The sequence below is a fragment of the Neopsephotus bourkii genome, unplaced genomic scaffold (genome assembly GCF_033783945.1).
Source record: "Neopsephotus bourkii isolate Nb327-2 ecotype Australia unplaced genomic scaffold, CSIRO-AGI_Nbou_v1 NB_107, whole genome shotgun sequence".
In the NCBI taxonomy this organism is placed as follows: Eukaryota; Metazoa; Chordata; class Aves; order Psittaciformes; family Psittacidae; genus Neopsephotus; species Neopsephotus bourkii.
In genome coordinates, this window is record NW_026900624.1 from 1,466,851 (window position 1) to 1,490,379 (window position 23,529).

The following is a 23,529-nucleotide window of genomic DNA, read 5'->3' on the forward strand; positions in this document are numbered from 1 at the left end:
TGCAGTAGAAACAGAAGACAGAAACAATGCGGTTTGTGCAAGTTTCTGACAACACAAAGGCAAAAGAAGAACCAAAAAAAAAAAAAAAAAAAAGCTTTTTGGGCAGGTGAAAGATCTCTACTTCTCTACTTAACAAGGAGGGCAAGAAGTTGCTGCTGTCAAAATTACTTACAACCCCTATGCATGAAAACAGAATTTGCCTGGATTTTGCAAAGGAAGAGAGAAAAAACAGGGAAACACCTCTTTCTGTACCGTTGGGCTCTGTTCCAAATGGGTCATGGACTTGGAAAATTCCAATAATAGTAACAGCAACTTGTTAATCGAAGGAGAAGCACCTCCATGGGAAAGCCATACCTGGGCACAGGGAAGTGCTGGCCAGGTCAGGGGACGTTTTGGCCACCCGAAGCTGGGTCTGGCAGGACAGCAGCACAGTGTCCCAGGAACCAGGGGGACACGGAAGTGGCTTCCAAGCTTTGCACCTTCAGAAACAGATGTCCTCATTAGAGAAGCGATCCTGTCACTTCAAGTCCTCCTGTTTGCAGCCTGTGAGGGTGGAAAAAAATACGGGGGGAAAAAGGGAAGGATAAGTGGGGAGATAGCGTGGGGGTGCCTCCTCGGGGAGCGAGGCTGGCAAAGTTGGGGCCCTGGTAGGAGCGTGACAGCAGACGGCGACCCGGGAAGGGCAGGGCGCAGTCACGCTGTCCCGGCGTGTGAGGGGAAGGAGGCGCTGTGAGAAACTGCTGCCTGTGTTGAGTTTCGTGGGAGCCGAATCCAGCCCTGAGCTAAACGCCGAGGCAGCTGTCCTGGCTGACAGCCGCTTTGCGTGAGGACATTCCCTCTCCGGACGTTATAGCCCATAGCCAAAACGGGCTGAGGGTGGCGCGGGGGAAGACAGACGGGATCGCTTGGACCTGGCGGGGGAAAACAACCCAAAGGAGCATCAGTGAGAGTGGAACATAATAATAACAAAAAAATCTGCCCAGTACTTCAGACCTGCGGAGCTTTAATGGCCAGCAACAGGTGGCTGGCAGTGCGGCGGGTTTAGGGCGCGCTGGGCAGTGCGGCGGCCCTGCCTGGAGAGAGGGGCTGGAGTCCGCGGCCGCATCCGGGCGACGGCGGCAGCAGGAGACCGAACTCCGGCTCGGGACCATACACAGCAGGCACCAACTCCCCCGCGCAACCGGTGCCGGTGCCGCCGCCTACAAGTTCCGTCATGCCGAGCGCCGTCGCGGTCGTTCCTGTCGCGGCTCGCGTTCCATCCTGCCGTTGCTGCCCGCCCACTGTCGGCGGCGCAAGCGCAAGGGGAGGCGGCGTCCGGGGCAAGTCTCCCTAATGTAAGATGGTGGCCGGGCCGGCAGCAGAGCGCCCCGAGCTTGGAGATTACTCGTCTCTCGCGTAAAGGTCGTTGGAGCAGCCACCCAAGCGCCCGGCCGGCCGCCGCCGCAGGTCCCGCCCCAGGAACGTCGCTTCGGTTTTCTCCCCCCCGCTTCTCTCTTTTCTCGCCGCCTCTCTCCTTCCCTCCCCACCCTTCTCCTCCTTTCCCCTAGCCTCCTTTCCCGCACGCTCACCCACCCACCCGCCCGCCCCCGCCGTGCCGGGCAGCGTGAGAGAGAGCCGCGCACACGCACCGCGGGCCGGGCAGGGAGGAGGAAGGCGGGTGAGTGCGAGCTGAAGGCTGGGCTGGGGAAGGAAGGAGGGAGGGAAGAGAGGCGAGGGGGGGGGAAGCCGGGCCGCTGTGACTACGAGAGCGCCGAGGCTTCGCTGGGACGGCGAAGGCCTCAGCCCACCCCCCGGTGCCAGCCCCGGCGGCGGGGGGGACGCGCCGGTCCGCTGCCGTGCGCGGAGGACACCGGGCTGTGTGGGGAGGGCGAGCAGGCGGCTCCTCCCCGGGGGGCGCCGGGGCCGGGGGCTCTCTCCATGCAGCTTCCCGGGGGAGGCTGCGTTTATTTTCTCCCTGCGAGGCGCGGGAAGCCGCTGGGCCGGGCCGGGGGCGCGGGGTGTCGGTGCCCCCGAAGCCGCCCGCTTGTGTCGGGAGAGGCCGGAGCGACTGGGAGCGGGGATCGCGGCGTGATTCACTTAGGATTTGCGTGGAAATTTCCTCTCTCCACTTCTTCCTCCTCCCCGGAGCCAGGCTCCATTTGTTCTTGTGATCTGCACTTGTTTTTTTTTTTACTGAGAGAGGCAAACAGATGGTAAATGGCAGCCTCTTATATTTAGTGTCATTTTGGACAGTCCGTGTAACCTCCCGAGATTTGTGTGTCAGTAAAATAACCGGTACGTAACTTTCCGTCTCCTACTTGCAAAATCCTAGAGGCTCCTTGCATTTTGTGCGTTAGCAGGAGCAAATGACAAGGCTGCATTCAGGCACTCATCCTATTTCCAGTGACGGTCGTACAGCTCTACCTGCCAGTCTGAAAGTAAGCTGCTGCTGCCTTCATCAGCACAGTAAAAGGGGAGGGAAAATACACTAGATAGTTATCTTAAAATGCTTCGTTATTGTACCTGAAAGGATTTAATTGTCCATAGTTTATGTATTTGTGTCAGTATGGTGATATCAAGTACGTAGTTCATAGGGAAACCAATTCTCTTTAGAGCATATGTTAATGCAAGCAATGCCCATCATCTAGTTAAAGCTGTGGAAACTCAAGGCCTGCAGATGTTAGCTTACTTCTGCCCAGAAGTTCTAGAAGTTAATGCTGGCCAATCACATGTTTACTGAGCCTGTACAGATTTTTAACTTGCCGTGTTTTATTTGTGTGTATTTTGTTTTGGCTTTAAAATGCCTTGACTCCAGCATCCTTTTATTTTGACTCCAAGTTCTTGTAAACATGGTGACTGGCAGTAACAGAAGAGAAGCTCAGACCAAATACAAATACGTAGAAGAATAAAATTCCTTCTAGATCTTTTTGCTCCTTAAAAAAAAAAAAAAGGGAAAAGAAGAAAATAAAGTACATATTTGTGAAAAGCAGAGAATAAAATAGCAGTTTGTCTTGAGAGCGTGAATTAGTTTCAGGTGGCCTACAAATACTCCAATATGCTTCTAGTTTCTTAGCATCTAATAATGTAGCAACCTAGTGCATGATCTAAGATCTCTTATACCTTATGCTTTTGGGATTCTGTGATAGAGTTTCCATTTCATAAGCAAGTTGAACACATGCAAGCATTTAGAAATGCTTAGCAGTTGAACTTGGCTGAATTGAAACAAAGTTCATTCTAGGGGAAGGTATTATTTTTGAAAGGGGGAATGCAATGATAAAATCATCTTGGCTTTTAACTTGCATGTTTCTTCAGGTGCCTCTTAATTAGCTTTTTAAATGGATGAGTCTTGGGGGATCCTAACAGCTTGTCCCTTTATAGAAAAAAGGTGGTTAGTGCCTATCAGGAATAGTGCTCTATTAATTTCTTGATACCTTTTCTTCAGAAAGTTTAAGAACAGCTATACGGTACACACTAAATAAAATGCTTGGATTAGTGAAGCTGATGAGAGAATATACACAAGTGCGTGGCTTTTTTGTTTAGTTAGAAGTATTCATTATAAACGGGTATGTGATGTCCTTCATGGCTGTTGTTCAGGAAAGTCAGGATATTCTTTGTGAATGAAATGTTTTGAAATCACTGTCCATGATCTTAAGTGTGGGCCCTGAAGGCTTAACTCTGACAACTATTTCTCAAAATTTTGCTTAACTCTGAAGTAAATGAGATTGTTTCAAACAGACAGTCTTTTGTAAGCACAGGTAACTGCTAAGTGAATGATTGTAGATTGCATCTTAGGCATTAGATGAGTAAATTTGTTGTTCTGTTAAGATGAGGCTGATCTATAGGCCTTACCACATGTTGGAAGGAAATTAATTGCTCAGCAAGACAGCTAGGATCAAGAGTTCTTCAACTTCCACATGGTGAATGGTGTCTCAGGTTGTACAAACCACCTTTTGTCCTTGCTTGCAGCTATGTAGTATTGCTGAAAACTTGAGTAAGTGCATGTGAAAGACTGCATAACTTACCTTTCTTTAATGTCCTGAGTGGTTCAGCTCTTTAAAGATGTTGATGCTTTCTTTGCTTTCCAGTGTAACTTTCTTCTTGCATTGTCCCATTTCTGTTGGATAGAAACAGGGTGAGGAGTCAGAGATCTGTGAATAAACAGGCCCCCATCTCTCTGTGTCCCCCTCTTCTGGTTCTTGGAGATTAGTCCAGGAATTTCTTCATTTCAGGAGACTGGTTAACATTTGTTAACATTTCAGCAACTGTAAACACTTGACAGGCTTGGAAAATGCAGTATAGCAGCAAATAGTGTGGCATGGCTTGAGATGCCCATGGCAGAGGGGTTGGAACTAGATGATCTTGAGGTCCTTTTCAACCCTAACTATTCTATGATTGTATTCTATGATTCTATGCTGCTCAGACCTTGTGGGTCTTCCTATAAGCAAATTGGGAGGGCAGTATAAGTATCTATCAGGAAATATGAATGTAACCTCTGTAAGTAAAAACATGTATGTATTTTTGCGTAAACTATTTAGGTCAGTTAGGTGCATGTTTATATCAAAATGGGTTTTATTATGTTATACCATAAACTTTGCGCTTGGTTTTGTCAGGTGCTATTTTTCTTGCGTGAGTCTGAAAAGGGAATCCTTATAGTTTTCTTAAGAATTGTATCAAAGATTCTGCTAACAGTGAACATTCAGAATACATATTTTTGATTGACTTACTAGACTGGCTACACCAGCTTAATGGAAATAATTATTTTTTAAACTAGTGTTTTTCACATAGTATTAAGATGAAGTAGCTTTTGTGGTGGTATGTGTAGTTTTGGTTTGGTTCTTTTTTTTTCCTTCCCCTTCACTCTTCTGTGAACATGACAACTCCAAGGTATTTCTTGTAAGAATCTATCATTTTAATGGGGCTTACAAGTGTTTCCTAAACACATATGTACAAAATAACACATTCATAAGCTGTCATGCGTGTGCTTTGACAAATTGAGAAAGCCTGAATCCAAAGCCATCAGGAGAATGCAGGCAAAGAGAGTGGCACTCCTCCTCATCACTTTCTGTGTATCCTGAAAGCTATGTACTGTGGTTTTATTCTGGAGCCGAACATGTTAGTGTTAAGTTCATAATGATTAATCAATCGGTTTTGTATTTTATTAGGAACATCAACTGTGGCTGGTTTTCAAACTGGAGAAAGAAAGGGCTGTTGGGGTCAGCATAAGGGTTTGTTTTGTTTTTCTTTTAGTCACCAAGTTAAAAATCAAGGTGGATGTAGACATCAAGCATATGTGCTACTGAACTTGATGGAAATGGAGCTTAGGTCTTGACTGAGGCTTGTGCCCTGAGCAGTGCCGTCTGCTTTTGATCAGGTTCTGGGGTTGGTTTTTTTTTTGCAAGGGAAGAAGGAAAAACTTCAGCTATCTGTGAGTGGTCTTACAATATGCTGTGATCCCAGCATCAGTTTATTCTGTCTTGCAGCTATCTCAAGAAGAATAGAGGCATAATAGGAAATGGGTTCTATTTGACTGCAATACCTGATACAAAGTAACTGTACTTCTAAGTGTCTTGGTTATGGGACTGAGGGTCCCCTACTTCAGCACTGTTCCTTGAACTGTCCCTTCTGGGCTATGGGTGTTTTGCTCATCACAGATTATCAGTCCTCGATTGCTGGAAGGTAACATTGCAATATCTTCTGTTTGGCTGTAAGCATTTATTATTAGCACTAGGAATTTGGGTGGTGATTTTGTTTTTTTTCAGAAGAGATGAAGTGGATAGAGAGAAACTGAAAATGACAGCACGCTTCCCTTTCTTGACATTAAATTTCTTCTAATGAATTTTTCAGATTCTGAACAGAATCTCAGGATCTTTGTAGAAATGACCTAAAAATGTGGTGGGAGTGAGTGTTCTCTGTGGTCTTCAAGCAGTGTTTCATCCCTGGTTTTACTTTGGCACATTTTTAGGCCTTGTTTGTGGTGGACTGCAACTTAATCTTATGTTTCGGACTGCTGAGCTCTAATCTGTTCCTTGCTTCACAGAAGGGGCATTTAGTTTTCCCAATGTGTGTTCTTAAATGGTTTCTTCCATGCAAGATTTGATACAGAGAAGTAGTAACTTAAAGGGTAGCAATCTCTCTCATTGTAGGACAAAATACACTCCATAGGAAGACTCACTACCAGTTTCGCAATTTAATGCAGTGGAAAAGTGAGAAGATGGGCAATTTGTTTCAGGAACACTGAATTCAACAGATGAGCTTTATTTGAAAGGAGGCTACATGTTGTGTTTTGGTTTCAAGTTTCTATGACCAATGTAGATATGATGTGAATCCTGTTTGAACCATGTATGTTAATTTTAAATTGCAAGATCCCCAAGATATTTTTAATTTTTAATCACAAGATTGGTGTATATTAATTTTAAACTGCAAGTGTGAAATATTGCACTTGAAGGTGCAGTAATATTGTTACTTCTAAGCCGATCTATTACATGTTACAATAATACCATTTTTTTAAAAAATGAACAAAATTTGTGTGCAAGAACGGGAGGAAGTAATTCAGTTATGTGTGCTTCAGAGCTGCCTACCTGATGGAGTTTGTTATAGAAGTTTTGATGAAGGTAATGTCCCAGATAGGGCAATGTGTGATAGCTCTGTTCAGAGTTCCCGTTTTGCAATACAGCCTAGAAATTTAGAAAATAGGATGAGGAAAGAAGTACATGGCACAAATCATTAGATGTGTGAAGAAAGTGTTCACCTATCTTTTTCTTCTTTCTCTCCAAATATAATGAGTGATGATAGGTATATGTAGCTACAGCTGTGCCTGTCAAAGACCTAAAACTTCTACATGATCTGTAGAAGTTACCTTGGACTGCTGGATGTTGCAAAAATAGAAGCTACTATCTTTGAATAGCTACTGCTCCATTACGTGTGACTTCTTCCTTTTTTTTTTTTTTTATTATTGAATGAAATCTAGAATTAGTCTTCAGTATCTCATTCATAAAAAAGAAGCGTCCTCTGAGATCTCCTAAATGAGCATACAGTGAAAAGCCTGAGCTTGCTTGGTCAAAATTAGTGTTTATAGGTCAAGTTGAGTGACAGTTAATTTGAATGCATTTCCCCCAATCAGTGTGAACTGTAGGGGCCCCTAAACTCTTGGAGTCATGTTAAAAGCACTGGTCTGAATGAGAGAGGCCCAGCAGCATTAATCCAATTTGTCTTAGTGACTTAATCTTACTGCCATTTATCATATAACTGCTGCTGCTACTCTGAAGGAGCCTGCTTGCATGCACTTCTGTTGGTTGTTTAGTAAGTTGAATCCCTTTGCCTAAGAAGGTAAGCTTTCATTTTACGAAACTTCATCCTAGGTTAAGGGTCAAGGAAGTTGTAACTGAGGATCCACATTTGATAAATTAATTATAGCTTCTTCCCATCTTTGAAAGTTTCTTTGCTAATACTTTCATTTAATAAAACATGTATTTAACATTAATGCTATGGTTTCAGAGTTAGTGGCAGACTGGTTCTGGAACATCAGGTGGTAAGTCTGAACCAAGGATGAACACTGGTTTTCTTTTACATAACTGTTACTGTACGTTGAAAATATGGAGGAACAGCTGGAGAGTTTAAGCAAATACCAGCTTTTATACTCATCAGGCTGTCTTCTGCACATGGGTAGTGTCACCTTCTGTCTGGATTGCAGTTTCATTTTTGTCTTGAATAGTAGTTATACTTGTAAACATGCTTCAAGGTAGGTCTGTTCTCGTGTTCTCACTAGTGTAGTGGCTTTCTACCCTAATTGAGCCCTTTCAGAGCCATTAATTTCTCAATTATTTTGCTCATGGTCTCATTCTGATTTAACCTTGAGGCTCGTGATTCCCTGGGGGTGGAGCAGTGTCATACCTTGTATGAGAACTATTGCTTTGGTTACTACTATATAAATACATAGCACAGTGAAACTTGGTAAGAACCAGCTGTGTTGTGTGACCATATGACTTTCTGACAGTGTTAAGAGAATACGATACCTTAGGCAAAAACTGCTTAGAATTGGTTCTGTAGACAAGAGTACCTTTTTTTTGGAAACCAGTTAAATGCTTTTGAGTTTGGGGATCAAAAAGAGAACTCCATGCAGCCATCTTTCTAAGGAGGCCTTCAGTGGTATGGCTTTTATTTTTTTGAGCTTAGTTATAAAGAAAAAAATCAGGAAAATCAGAAAACAGGCGCTTAGAAGTCAAAAGCTTGTTCTGTCTCTAGTTATTAATACCAGTTACCACAAGTCTTTTAAAATTCTTTGCATGTATGTATATTAAACTATTGAGTAGAGTCAAAGCAAAATTTGTTTTCAAACAAATGTAATTTGGTAGGACAAGGCAAGACAGGCAGGTTCCTTTTGTCACTTGCAGTGCTGTAGTCATCCATGCTTAATAAATAAGCCACTTGCTGGTTGAGAGGAGCAACCAGCTGCTGTTTTCTGCTGTGTTCAGTGTGTGCCAACTCTGAAAGTGTGGTGAAGGTAACTTCCATAGAGGTGCTGTGCAACATCTTTTGACAGTACCATTTTTTTCTGAGACTTACAGGCTCAGGAAAGACCCTAGTGTATGGAAGTACAAGAAAGGAGAAGGATTTGGTGTCACTGGTTTGGTGGTGGTATTTATGTTTGGTTGTTGGCGTTTTTTACTAGCTATAAAGCCAGATATTAGAGCATCCCCTCAAACAGCTGACATCAGCTAGAGCAACTTTAAATCTAATAGCCAGTTCTTCATTTTCTTAAGGCAGTTATTTGAATTTCTTACAGGTTCTGGTTAGTTTGCCTCTCATGTGGGCTTATGCTTCTGTAAAGGATCTGTATTCAGCTGCTCTTGATCAGCAGAAACTTGGAACTGTCCCTGTTAGTACTGAAAAGTCACAGCATTTAAATAATATTCTGGGCAAGTGCATTTGTTGTCAACTTGAATTTCTGTGCTTTTTATAGCATATATTTGTCATAGTCTGACAGATTATTTGTTTGGGGTTTAATTCAGCGCTCCGTACATATCAAATGACTTCATAACATTACCTGCCTGAGTTAATGCAGCTCCATATAGTTGAGGTAGCAGTAGAAGGAATTTATATAAAGCCAGTACTACACATCCTACTGAAGTTTAAAAACTGATGCTCTGCTTTTGAGTATTTTACTAGATTGCTTCTTTTAGAATACTAAATTAGTTTTCCATTTCTGCCCAGCCTTTTTAGAAGATGACCTGGAAAGCTGTTTCCCCAGGATACTTCTTAGTGTTCTCCGTTTCCGTTTCTTCTTTTTTTCCTTGTAAGACAATTGCTTTGTATGCAGCTATCTCTAGAATTTGTTTATGACAGCATATGTTATCTTCAAGCAGTTATACATTCTATTCCCCACTGGGATAAAGGTGCGTCCCTGAATGTGGGTCCTGATCTTTCTCAGCTTTTGCTGTTTAGTAACAGATATATATTTCCCTGAAAAGTAGAAGCAGAAGATTGTAGCTTGTGTACAAGATATGTTGGAATGGGAATTTATGGTGTGAGTGAATATTGCATAAAACAGCTACTTTTCTGGATTTCTGGCAGGCGTGTGGAGGGAATGATAGATCAGTTCTCACATCTTCTGAAGTGTTTCTAGGTTAAGTGTTTGAACTCTGGTTTACTTTTCAAATAAAACAAATTTTTTTTGTAAATACAAAATGGATATCTGCTGTAATACTGCAACATGTTTTGGCCAGTTTTAGACTGGACTATGTGTAAGTGATTATATCTTCTTCTTCTTTAATCTGTGGGTTCTTAAATTTCATGGGTTTTAACCCATTGTTGGACACAACCTTCATTTGAAAGCAGTGATGCAATATTCTTATCTGGAGTCCTTACACTTCTGTATTTAGTTACAATAAACATAAACTTTTGAATAAGCGAAGGTCATCCCTTATTTCTGCCCCAAAGCAATAGAGTTTAGTTCCTTCTAATATAACTTCCACCCTTGGGACAGTCTTGTGATTGTAGTTTCCATGTTCATCTTAGTTTGTGCAGATTTCAGAATTTCTTATCTTTATTTGTCTAATAAAAGTGAAACGTAATCAATAATTTCTGAAATTTGTTGTGTAAAATACTTAGGCTTGTAATTCTGAGCTCTGCTTTGTACTGATTTTTATGATTACAATCTTAATGGCTAAAGAATGCAGAATTAAGTGTAATCTGCCTTATCAGAGGTATGTTTTATAGAAAACTATGCTGTATGCTGAAGTAGTAGAAAGGTTGGGAATGGAGTGGCTACTTCAGAAGTGAATTTCACCCTGTGATTCCTAATATTTCTCCTTTTTGTCCCAGCAGTGTCTTCAAGAAAAAATGTGAGCATGCGGGAGAGATTATGTTCTGTTGTTTTGTTTTCGAGTTCTACATTTATGGGGTGGTGTTTCTCTCTGGCTTGTGGTGTCTCCCCAACTCAAAGTAAAACTCTGAAGTATTCTCTTTAGAAGCAAACAGTAATCCATCACATAGTGTGATTGAATGTGGCTGTGACATGATAGACATTTGTACTATTTTCTGGTGATACAGATGTCTGAATCTTCTTGAAGTGGCATACAGATGTCTGTGAATCTTCTTGAAGTGGCATCCTGTTCTTGTCTGTCACAAGCAGACAATGTCCTAAGCACAGTATTCTTATTTTATGTACTTGCACTGAACTTTGAGTGTTTTTCTTCAGCCAATAGAAGTGGTAGGTCATTGGATTTATTTGGTAGCGCATTTTAATTAGATATACTTTGTGGTTTATCCAGCAGTTTCCTGTTAAAAATATAAATTGCTAAAAGAGATACTTTTATTGTCTTGAATTATGTTACAAAATTCTAGATTTTTGAGAAGGTTCAGCCTTTGCCTTTTTCAGCATAAAACAAGAGATAAACCAGAAGCCCAACTTCCATCTAATTCCTGATAGTGCCACAAATTTGAACGCAGGATGTGTGCTGTATTTGCAATCAACTTTACCTTCCAGGTATACATCAAGAAAGATGAAATGCTTCAGTTGTGCATTTTAATTTTTTTTTCTGTCAGTCTTTGCAGTTACTAGCTAAAGGGATAACGCTTTAGTTGCTTGTGCACTCTTGAAAAATTCTAAGTGTCAGTACCTCATGTAGGTCTTATGTCCCTTTAATGTAGAAATGTATTAGATTTCTATTGCAACTTTACAGTTCCACTGCACCATGTGGAATTACCCACAATACAGCACACTTTTGTATTGTGCAATGGCAGTCTTTAAATTTTAATAAAACTTAAATTTTTGCACCTGATATTTCAAATGTAGGGTTTTTTTTCTGAAGGGGGAAAAAAGGCTGGCACACATCTTGATTACTGCTACAAGGTCTGAATTAAATCTTTGGATACATCTCTTCTTCAGTCCTTCCTCTCTTGTCTCTGGGATTCATTGACTGATAAGTCATGGCATGGATTTTCCAGTAGTTAGGAGTTCCTAATGTTACTTGATTCATCGAAGAGTGCATGTCTCTGTCTGAAGAGCTGATGCTGTCCTGAAGTGTCTTGCCATTAGCCTGATAAATAACTTTGCAGGACTGGATGGAGGATTGGGAAAACTGATGTAGGAACTTTTGCTGTAATTATCAGTAAGGCACTATACCTTACCCGAAATCTACTTCAGATGCTGGAGTTCTTGTGGCTTCTTTGTTAATGTCTTTCACTTTTTAATGGCAACTTAATGATTTAGGCAGCAGCCTTAGTAATGTACTGTTATTCTCCTTCCAGATATATTTCTGATCTATGTATATGCCCTTCCGTTTTGGGCATCTTTCTCCTATGTATCCAAGTGTATGTGTGTTTATATAAGCCTGTAAAACTTCTGCTCTTCTGCACAGGAGATGCTGTCTCTTCAGGGCTGAGGAACTGTAGTGAGCCTAGAAAGGCTATGTACAATTCAGTCAGCTTGTACTAGAACAGGCTTTAGTATGAGATCTTAGTTCCTGCAGTTGAATCTGGGGAAGTGCAGGGATGAAGGTCAAAAGCCACTCTGAATCAAAACTTAACATTATAATAGAAGACCTAAGTCTAGCATACGTGTATGATAAGTGTTTGCTAAAATTGTACTGGTTGTTAGGAAAACGAGTTTTCATCCTGCAGAAGAGAAGGCTTTGGGAAGCAGAGGGAACTAATAATAACCTTCCAGTACCTATGGGCAGGCTATTGAGAGTACTGAGCCGGGATCTTTATAGCAGTGTTTGTGGAAGGCAGGCAAGAGACAGCAGGAGTACATTAAAATAACTGCATTTAAGGTGAATGTGTTTCACCTTGGAGTGGAACAATCACTGGGACAGGAGAAAAGTTAGTCAGTCTCCATCCTTGGATGTTTTGATGCCCAGCTGGATACAGCCCTGAGTAATTTAGACTGATCTTGCTAACCTTGCTTTGAGTAGAAGGTTGACTAGAGAATCCTGGAGATCTTTTCCAACTGGAATTATTCTGTGATTCTGTAGCACACACAAAAAAAACACCTTTATAAAGTTTTCCATGTTGGGGCTTGAAAGTAAGCATCAGTAATGAGTCTGTATTAAAAGCCTTAATGTAGATAATAGGCCTTCAGTGCAAATGCAAGAAAGCTTTTGAACTTAAAGGTGTTCCTTGATGTAAACACCAAAGCTTAGGGGTGCAATACAGAAGATCACTGAATCTCTTGCACTGTCAAAGGATGTTTGTTGTATTCCTGCAGCAGCAGGAATAAAGTTGGGTAAAATTTTCGAAGTGGGAACTTTGCGGTACACTGTCCATGGTACTGCAGGTGCAGGCATTGCCCTTCTGCAGTCTGAGAATGTTCTGGAATCAAAACAGTTCAGTACTGATGTTGCGGTGGGTTGTGTGTGTAGTGGGGTTTTATGGGTGTTTTTCTTCCTTGCTTTCCTGTAAGGTTTTACTTTTTTCCTTTGCGCAAGGTACTTCTGTTCAAAGCTTCAGGAATGGGGACAGCACTGTATGTGACTAAATGCTTGTTCCTGTAGTTGTGTGTCTGCAAAAGGTAGAGATACAGTCTTTACATTTGTTGGCTAAAAAGCACTATTTTACAGGAGGTAATCCAAAATAATTTCTGCAACTTGTAATTGCAACTGTGCTATAATTTGTCTTATGGCAGAACTTGGTCTCAATTTTCTGCTTAAACTAAGACTTGCAGGTAGCTTCCTCGTGGCAGGATTATGAATACTCACAAATGAAAGATAAATTTAGATGTTGAACACTGTTACAGTGGTACACAAGAAATCCGGTCCTAGCATCCTAAACTTATTTTCTTAATCTCTGCACTGTATCTATGGATAGTGTCCTTTGTGCTAGTTATTCTAGATTTTGCTCATATTTTTTCTCAAGATCGTGAATTTTGTTTTGGTAACTAGAAAAGTGTGTCTAAACTCTTTATGTTGGTATTGCTGTTAGAGGAAAGCTGAAGTATGCGTAATTTTTCAGTACCTTTAAAAACAAGATACTGATCAGTAATTCTCATTCTTTGGACTCTTTTATACTGACTTGTGATGGTTTAATGGCATGTTCAAATTAAAATTAATTAGGGATTGATGATCTAATATAGGTGTTTGTAATCTATCCGATAACTTTATAGAATGCTCTAAAGAAAGAGAGTGTGTTTGAGAGAGCTTTTTGTGTGTCCAGTAGTAGTCTTCAGCTCTTTGTCAGTCAAACAAGTTCAGTGTACCTTAAATTTGGCGTGTTGGAACATGAAGGTAGCTCATTCTTCAGGACTCTTTTTTGGCTTCTCCCCACAACTGGTAAGTTAGTGTGGTACAGTGAGGTACTGTGGGTACTGGAGACCCGGTCTCTGACAGGTATAAGAAGGAGTTTACATGTTGTGGTCCTGACCCTGAACTAGATCTAGGTGTCAGCCAAAAGATCAACGTTCAAAAATATTCAGTGACTACTGGAGAAGGAGTGTTCTGCAAACAACATAATTTTGGCATTGTTTTTGAAGAAGAGCAGAGATTATGGACAGGTTCTTCACCTAAATGTGTCAAGTTTTTTCCTTTTCTTGGAAATGTTTAACAGAACAATATCTTTTGTTGTTGCTGTGAGTTGCTGCAGTTTACTTTCTATATCATTTATCAGTGAATTACGTTTGGTACTTTGGCTGTTGCTAGATAAATTGAAAATAACATTTAAATAATAATGCCTTTCTCCACCTAGAAACACAAGTGTAAAGTTTATTTGGAGTAAGGTTTTAGAGGAAGAAATCTACTTACACCATAAACAGTTCTGCATCATAGTCCTTTTATAGACAATTAGTATGAGAGCCATTCTGGAAACTAAAATACCTTTTAAAGGTTGAAAAATGTGCAGAAACAGACCCTGTCTGTTTTGTGGAGAGGAATAAATTCCCAAGCATTTTTCAGTTCATGCATGTCAGGTATTTTTTTTTTCTGTGGAAAGTGTGGTATGATAACAAATTCTAGCAGAACATGACTGTAGCTTCACCTAAATATTTGGCATTATTTACATACCTGTGTAATCGATTTTGCCACCTACACCCCAAATTTGTGTTGAACTGTGAGAAAAGACTAAATGCAAGACTTGTAAATGCCTTTAAATAGGAAACAAATCCTAAAGTTGGAATGTTCAGCAACCATAATGCTGCCTGTTATGGATACCATGTGATGACTTATAATAGATAGTTCAGGGATATTTTTTTTGATCCCTTTCAAACTGATGCAAGATTCTTATTTTACTGCTCAGATACAGTATGCTAAACGCTTTCTTTTTCTCCTATTTGCCTGAAAAGACTCAGATAGTAGGTAACTTATGATGTGTTTTATTCAAAGAGTACCTTAAAGACCTCTTCTACCCCTCCTGGCCCCCCAAGTGTAGCTATTGGTTTCCTCTGTTATACCATAGTTGATCTTAGTCAGTTTACTTTCAAAATGACTACACTTATTCTCTTGCTGGTCACTGAGAAAGCAAGGGAAATGACCATTAATTTTAATACTTATGCATAGCCTGAGGACAATTTTTATATTAATTTCACAAACTTCTCTAATTCTGATGAAAGTTTGGAACACCAGAACATGGGATTGATTGCTAAGTATACTGAAGAGCTTATTTATAACTTACATCAATCAATAATTACTGAATTTTGGAAGTGTCAGATTTTATCATCCTGTCCCCCTGTGGGGGATGCAGAGGTAGTATCTTGTTGGCTGGAGAGATATTATCTTGTGTTAAACCAGTATGCCAGTTTGTTATATGTGTTGGTCTAATAAAAGATACAATCTCAGCCTACAAACCTTGTGGCTGATTTGGAGTGGGATGAATGCAGGAGTGTATGTGAGGCACAAGGATGTGTGTGGCTTTTTCGTCATTGGCAGCCTCAGGACTCCACAGAGGTGTGCAGTGCTAGCAGGAAGACGAGTCTGCTTTCCCTTCATGCTCACTCTAATCTTCTTTTGTGGCTGTTCTTGATCTATGTCCTGCTGTGTAAGAAAAGCTGCTGTGGGCACATGCTTTTGATATCAACACCTCTGTGTTCAGGTGTAACAAAGTGACCTACGACTTGATGTCACAAACCTTAATTCTCCGTAGTGGTATCTTACGCTGTTTTGTCTGAATCTTAATCTGGGGAGAATACTCTATGTGCTCTAGCTTTCTTAGTCTTATGCGTAGCTGTGTGTGTGTCGGGGAATTAAAAGCCCCGGTGGCTATAAATGTCCCTTTGAAAGTATTTAGAACAGTTTTCCTTGAAACTATTTTCATATGAAAGTTATAAAACCAAAATGAATCGAAAGGTGCAGGGGAGAAACAATGTGGATTTTGCACATGGTCAGTTTGGAGCTCTTGCCTTGCAGAGAAGGCAGCTAACCTGGCAGCTGCTGTACTCTCTAACCCTATGGAATGGGGCAGCGGAAAACACGTCAGGCTTTCTTCCTCCTGGGAAAGGATGTTTCTTTTCTGTTATTCTGACTTCGGATTTCTTCGCTGCAGTACTTACTCCACCCAATGAGCATTTCCTTCCAGAGGGTCTGGGAATTGAGTTGCTGACGTTCCAGCAGCAGCAGGAATACTTCATCCTTTTCCAAAGTTTTGTTGTTTGTATGAGAGCAGGGAATTTATCTGACTGATGTTGTAGTGTATATTTGGGAACAGTGACATAGTGCATAGGTTTTAGTAAGCAGACTGGAAGAAAACCAAGGGGGTGTGTGTGTGCAGGTAGTGACCCACAAAACCAAATGTGCCATTTATTCACCCTAACTATTACTTTTTAGCTATTTCTGTTAATGCCTTATGGGCAGTCTGAACTACCTGTGCCTTCCTACGTCCATTATGTTATGAACTAAAACTGTTGATAACGATTTGCCTATCTGATGCACATTACTGATCGCAAGTCTTCTCTATTACAGAAGCTAACAAAAAACACTAACGTGCTTTATGAAGAAAAATGTCCCTTCTTACAAAGCAGATAAAATCTTGTCTGTTGTCTGTTGAGTCAGAGTAGCAAAGGTATTTGTGTGTTCTGTCTGTACGCTACTGTGTGGCTCTGACCCTTGTGCAGATGGGGATTGAAAGAGCTTGTAGTGTGTAGCCCATTCCCTGTGAGGTGGGTACAGTGCTTGTCGGGAAGCAGATAACCTGGGTGCCATGTCCCTGAATAATATGATACCCTACTCCCTCTCCAAGTCTCCAGGAAAGATGCTTCTCTAATTATGCTGTTTACTAGATAAATCTTGAGTTTTTTATTATCTTTTTTTAAAGCCAGGAAGTCAGTGTGGTAACTTAGCATTATTTTGAAAATGGACATTTCTATTAGAGGCAGCGAAACCACTCCACTCTTATGTAGGAACACTAATAGGGGTTTTCTGGTTGCTCTTTAAAACACTTAATTACTATTCAACACCTTGCACATGAAGACTAAACCACACTGTAAAGTTTCTATTATAGGTTCGTAATCATGCACAAGCCCACGCAAAAGTGGCAGTGCAATATGACCCATTGTTTTATTTCTGTGCACACATTTCAAATGGAACTTCTGTGGTTTTAAGGCTAATTTTGGAAGATTCTTTTTCTTATCAAAGTAAGCTTTGTCCATAACTGTTCTCCCAAATATAGCACGTTAGGTACCAGCTAGTGCTGTCTGTCCTGTACTTAATACATACAGTAGCATAAATGTAGCAAGCACATATTTGTATTTCACTCTGGTTCATTACATGGCCTCCTGCTGCCAAGACCCTAGAATTTCTGAACACTGAAACAACAGACTGAGTAGATTATTATTCTTGTTGAACGCAACTGCTGAACTGATTTAGCTTTATTTGCATATTGTAGATACCTTTATTAGTGGGGGTATGTGACTTTTTAGAATAGCCACGTATTTAGCCATTTTCCTGTGTACAATTGGATTTGAGTGATTTCTCTCTAAACTAGAGGCGTCAAATTTTTTGAGAATCAGTTTTGGAATATGTGCAAGTAACACTAGTTATGTCTCAGACCCAAATATCACAAAGTATATGAAGTGGAAAGTCCTAATAAAAAAAGACTGATGTTGTCAGAAGATAGTCGTAAATGGTTGCACTTTGAAAACCGAAGGGCAAGAGTCATTAACAAGACATCCTAAATACATGATCATTGCAGGGGGAAATTATGTTCTGATGCATGCTGGATTCTGGTATCAGGTGTCTCATATGCAAGTCTGGACATGTTGAACAGCTCTGTACAAGGAGCTGCTGTACTTGGCTTGGGCCACTAAAAGAAAGGAAAAGCAAGGGTACAGTTGCCTCTTGATTCTCTCACCTGAATTTGGTTACAGTTGAGATGTGTGTGATAGATACGCTGCTTTTAATATGGGGCTTGTTTGGAATATTTTGCTTATTCAGTTTGCTGTTAGGTGCTAATGACTTTCAGAATAAAATACATGATACTTTTTTAATAAATCCCTGCACCTTGTAATTTTACTTCTTGATGGCCTGCTTTGATACGTTTCTGTATGGGTTCAGCTTCTCTGGAAGGAATGCTAGGAGAGCCTCCCTGAGCCAGTGTTTTGAAAGGGAAAGGACTGCTCTACTAAAAGGCCTATGGTGGATTGCCATCTTAAGAAACTAAGTTGTTCTTTCTGCATTTAATCTTCTAGACCTACTACTTTGAGATTTCTTTTGAATCTCTGTTCCTGACTTTTTATCAAGAGAGGGGCATGATGCTTCTGGCACCGTTTTGTACTTAGGACCTTGGTGATTATCACTGTGCTGGCCGTGAAGAGTCTGACACTGGAACACATCACAATAAACAAAAGTGCTTTAGTTGTCTCTGAGAGTGGAGAAACTTGAAGACAATGAAAGGGTGCAGTAAGAAAATTGTTTCCTAGTTTGCGACGTTAACATCTCTGGCCCCAAATAAAAAACCCTTGCACTGTGACTAGTGGAAGACAGCTTATGCTTCTTCCCAGAGAGTGAGAAAGGGAGGTGATAATCAAGGCAAGGATTTTCAGAGTGAGCTTTTCAGAGAAGTCATGATGGTATACTAGGTTTTTTGCTTGTGACTGTGTTTTGTTTTGGTTTTTTTTTTTTGGTTGTTTTTTTTGGGGGGGGGGGTGGTTTTTTTGTTTGTTTTTTTGTTTTGTTTTGTTTTCCCTAGTTGGTGTTTTGATGCTCCTACAATCCTTTAATCATCCTAGCTTGAATGGTATGAAACCCTAATGCAGTAAGCTACCTTTGCAAATGCAGGGACCTTAACTTTTAGGGAAGGCTGCAAGACTTAACTCATTCAGCTTAATTTGTAGAAAGGTAAGAAATATTTTACAAGTGCACTCAGATTTTACTGAGGTCTAAACATTCATCCTCTTAAGCCTATTTGTGTCACTCTAATACAATTAAGGGATGAGTTGCAAAATTTCTAGGAATGGAACATTCTTGCTAATGTACTGACAGTTGACTGGATATAAGGGCTGTGGCACCTGACACTGGTATGAGATTTCTAATGTAGTTTCAAACATTAGTTGCTTCAACAGCAGCGTAGTCATTCAGTGACCACAGATAATAGGTTCTCATTACAGGCACATATTTTTCCTCCTTTTCTCTTGAAACCTTAGCTCTGTCTTGGGGAGAACCCATGGTGTTTTCATGTGAGGTTGAGTGTTAACTAGTCATTGCAAGCTTCTTGTTAACACCAGCCCTCTGAATTCCCCTTCTGCAAGACAGGCTCTGCAGACATAATGTATGATGCCTGCTTTATGTCTAATGCAGTGGTTGAGCACAGTGGACCTTGTTTAAAAGCAACTGATTCTTCTGTAAAACCAAATGTACAAACAGCCTACAGTTGAGGATTGCCTGACTTGCAAGGTTTAATATTGCTATTTCACAGTATATGTGCATTGTGGGAAGGCAAGGAAAAGACCTCACCTTGATGCCAGGTGCCATTTAGCTGGTGGGGCTAACTGCAGCTTCTTAAAATTAAACCAAAATTCTTGTGTACTGACTTCCCTTGTTGGAGAAATTCTGTGATAGTTCTCTGCAGGGTTTTCTTGTAAATGAAAAGTTTTAAAACACATTAAATTAGTTCTTAGTCATGGTTCTGGTCTCTGATTGGTGGTTTTTCTTCCCAAGGAACTGATTTAAGCTTTTCTCAAATTCCTGTGATTTGACTAGGTTTGTAAAAATGATCAGATGCTTGTGTGCTGGCTGTGTTGATATCATTCTGGAGACTTACTTCAAGCCCCTAGTTGTTACTGTTGTACGTGTGATCATCACCAGAAGAAATGAAGAATTTCTTCATGTGTCTTTACTGTGGTACTGATCTTGCTGGGATGCTTGCACTTGCTGAGGAAATAAGGGCTTTCTCTGGACCTGCTCAGGCTGAACATAATGACTGTTTATGCTTACTGATGGAGGTTAGAGGATGTACTGTGGCTTTTTGATCCATTGTGGAGTCTTCTCTGTGCCTTGGTTCCTAATGATCCGGGTAGTATATTGGCAGCCTTGTTCTTCTCTTCTGCCCACCTATGGGGACAGAATACAGTGAGGACAAGCTTATTCTGGCAGTTAACCATAGGCATCACTGAGATACTTGGCTGTGATTCACTTCACTTTAAGTACAGCATTACTATGAAGTCCAGCCCTAAATTATTGGCAGAAGTGGGTTTGAACTCTTAATCTGGGCAGATACGGGATTAGCTGATTTCCTTCCCAGAAACCTTATCCAAGGCAAAGTGAAAATGTGTGGATTTGAACTCTTTATATTGTCCAGCTAAGAGGGTACAAGCAGAAAATGTTTGAGGGTGATCTTTCTCCACCTAGTGGAAGTCTTGATGTGTTAAGGCTTGTTACCAGGTGATAAACGGGGACCCCTGTGGGGGCTGCTCAGACTGGGTTTATGTAGCCTCCCTTGGTTGTCCCTTTTCATTTCCCACATACCTGTAACTCTGTGCATCTGTGAGCTCTGTGTATTTTGATGCTACTCTTTTTCAGGATTTACTTCAGTCTTTCTTTAGATCAAAACTGTACTCTTGGCTATTGAAAGCCATTTGCTAATGAGAAGGAACAGGATCAGTGTGAAAAACAGTGGAATAGAGTCCTTCTAACCAGAGAATATAAGGCCATGAAATTTACTGACCCTACATGTTTTGCTGTTTTGTTTTTTTTTTTCTTCAGATGGTTAAGATGTCAGTTGTTGCTGCCACTACAGATTACGTATTAAGTTGTAGTACTTTAGGTACTCTGAGCTGCTTGGATACGGTTATTTGAGAGATTGCTGTGTCAAGCAACAGCTTTGTTTATAATATCAAGTAAACAAAAAAAAAATAGTATGGTTGCAAACAGCTTGCTCCAAGTAATATTAGCAGTAGGTAAGTTAGTCTCTTGTGTGAATGCTGATGCTTTGGAGCTGGGTTATAGCTTTTGTGTAGTACTGTTCAAATAATACTACAGAAGCCGCTTTGTACTCTCACTTTACAAATAGAGTAAGCCAATCTCAATATATTTTCTTCCTCTAATTTTTATCACTTGAGAGTCTAGAAAAGCCTTATGGACAGTATCTCAGTGCTATGACTAAGTATTTCTCCGTCATGATATCTGTTATTGGTGGACACAGAAATGATTTTCACCATAGATTTGCTCATTGTGCTTTTTAAAGGCTTGTAACTGAAAGTGTCACTACACAGCAGTGGATTCTGGGAACTTCAGGTAGTACCAATGGTGTGAAAATCAGAGTGATGCAGCTGTGATTCTTCTCATGCAGTATATGCAGATGCAGAGTTGTAACATTAAATTAGCTGCTGACAGCTTTTGTTGATCAAAAGTGGGAATATTTTTCAACAGTTCAACATAATTTCCTGATATACTTCTGCAAAGAGCTGTGAAATTTCATGGTGTAGGTATCTCTTGCCTGGCTAACTGCTGATAACCAGCTTGAGGACTTCTAATGAAGCTAATTCCTTGGCAGTGTATTTTCTGCTTAGTGGTGTTTGAGCTACTCACTTTACACTGTGTCTGCCACCCTGGTCAACTTGGCTGATAATTTTTAAGGTGTTTAAATTCTCTTCTCTGCAACTTTTAGATAGCAAGGAGTTTCACAGTTTGACCTAGCGCACTATTAATTTTGTATGTATATATAAATGATGTAACATATATAAAAGAGTGATTATATTCATATTCTTTGTTTCTTCCGTTCTTGTGTACCCAAAGTACCTTTTTCCCAGTGGGTCAGTTTTGTTCCTTATGATACATTTGGTAAGTCTTGTTATTCCTTCTGTACTTGCTAGTTCTTTCTGCATGTGGGAGAGGGAAACAGAGCTGTTCTGGGTACAGGATGCACGTGCCCTGTAGGCTTCTGCAGTGATGGGTTTTGGTGTTTTGTTTTTTTGTTTTTTTTTTTTTATTGGGGCATCACTGTGCTCACTTAGAAGTCATTTTTTCCTGGCTTGCATCATTTGGTTATTTAGAAACAATATATTTCATACAATTTTATTTCTCTTTAGTCTCATGAGATTTAGATTTTTGTGCCAGTCTTAAATGGCAAGTCCTTTGATATAGTAATTTTTACCCAGTTCATCCTTACTTTCTTTTTGGGATCACTAATAAATAGAATGGCTTATGTCTGTGATATTAGAGAATTGTGTGCAGCTACCATGGTTGACTTCCCTTTTTTCTTCTTTTCAAATTTTTAAAACCAATTTTAACATCTCAACATAGAAGCATAGAATGGTTTGGGCTGGAAGGGACCTTAAAGATGATGAAGTCACAACCCCCTGCTATGGGTAGGAACACCTTCCGCTGGACCAGATTGCTCAAAGCTCTATCCAACTGAACACTGCCAGGATTGGGGCACTTGCAGCTTCTTTGTGCAGCCTGTTCCAATGTCTTACCACCCTTGTAGTGAAGAATTTCTTCCTAATATCTTATCTAAATCTACCTGCTATGTTTCTATGATCTGTGAGAGGATAGATGCTTCTTGGTGGCACCTCAGTTTTTAGAGCTCAGCAGAGCCCTATTAAAAGCCTTTTTGAAATTTAAGGAGAAAACAAGATTGTTCTAGTCCTCATGATCTGAGAGTTTCCTCAAAAAATTATCTGGGAAAGGGGGGAAAGGGATATAACTGTCTCTCCATGAACAGTTGAATATTTTTTTCTTTTTGCTTTCACTGCATGCTAACTCTGTCTCTAACTAGTGTGGTCATTGTATATCATTATGGGCTAAATGTTTAAAGTTACAGGCTTTGCAGTATTTGTTCACACCTGGAGAATCTGATGTGTTTGTATTTATGAATGGATCCTCCTTTGGATGGTTAATATCTGACTAGAAACTGTTACTTTTGGTAGGGCACATTGTATCAATGTACCTCTGATTCTGTAAACCCAATGGGAGGTGAGGCAAAGAAATTCAATATACTTATTTTCAGTGAAATATCCTAATGCTTTTCTTAGCAAAACATTTCCTTCCCATAAAGGACAAGTATGCTAAGTCCCTTTAAAAATGTTTTTATTATCAATTCCCATTCTTAAAAATCTGGTACTGCAGCTACCTGTTATAGGTCAGCTCTGTAAACTCATGAGCAGAAGTTTTGAAGTACGGGCTCAGTAGGCAGGAACTGTGCTCCTCCCCGGCTGCTTGATCAATGTGTATGACTGACCAGACTCTGTAAAAGTAAACCTGCAGATAACTTCTAAACTAATCCTGTAGACATAAGCCCAGTTAACTTAGACAAAATAGCTTTAAAAAGAAATATGCTTTGGAATGTATAGCTCTTTTATATAAAATGTTGAAGAGATCCTGTATCCCACTGAAACTTGGTTAAAAACTGCCTGATCAAGCACTAAGGACACTTTATTTTTATAAATCTGAACTTCTCGTTTGTAGCAAGTAAAGCTTGTATTGACAGAAGTTGTCACATAACAAATTTACAGGTATTGAGGGGAAAACTTTTTTCCAGTTTTTAAGGCCCTGTATTTTAACACATTGGGGCTTTCACAATTCTAATAAATGGAGGCAGGAAATCTTAGTTCTAAACTAGTGCTTAATATATTCAAGATTTTTGTAATATTTGACTGGGAATTGCAATTCATGTGTCAGCATTCTGTGACTGCTG

At 40.3% G+C, this 23,529-nt stretch overlaps 1 protein-coding gene across 9 annotated transcripts in view; it reads left to right on the top strand.

The window, feature by feature from the left end:
• Positions 1-1,243: 1,243 nt before the first annotated feature.
• Positions 1,244-23,529, top strand: part of CNOT4 (CCR4-NOT transcription complex subunit 4) — an 80,509-nt gene continuing 58,223 nt past the window's right edge. For 2 of the 9 annotated variants that reach the window (XM_061357504.1, XM_061357479.1), the window contains exon 1: positions 1,245-1,657. The gene's annotated coding sequence lies outside the window, so the exon portion shown is untranslated. Of the gene's footprint in view, positions 1,662-2,336; positions 2,418-23,529 lie in introns of those variants that run through there. The other 7 variants (XM_061357451.1, XM_061357470.1, XM_061357511.1 and 4 more) reach the window with 7 other exon arrangements.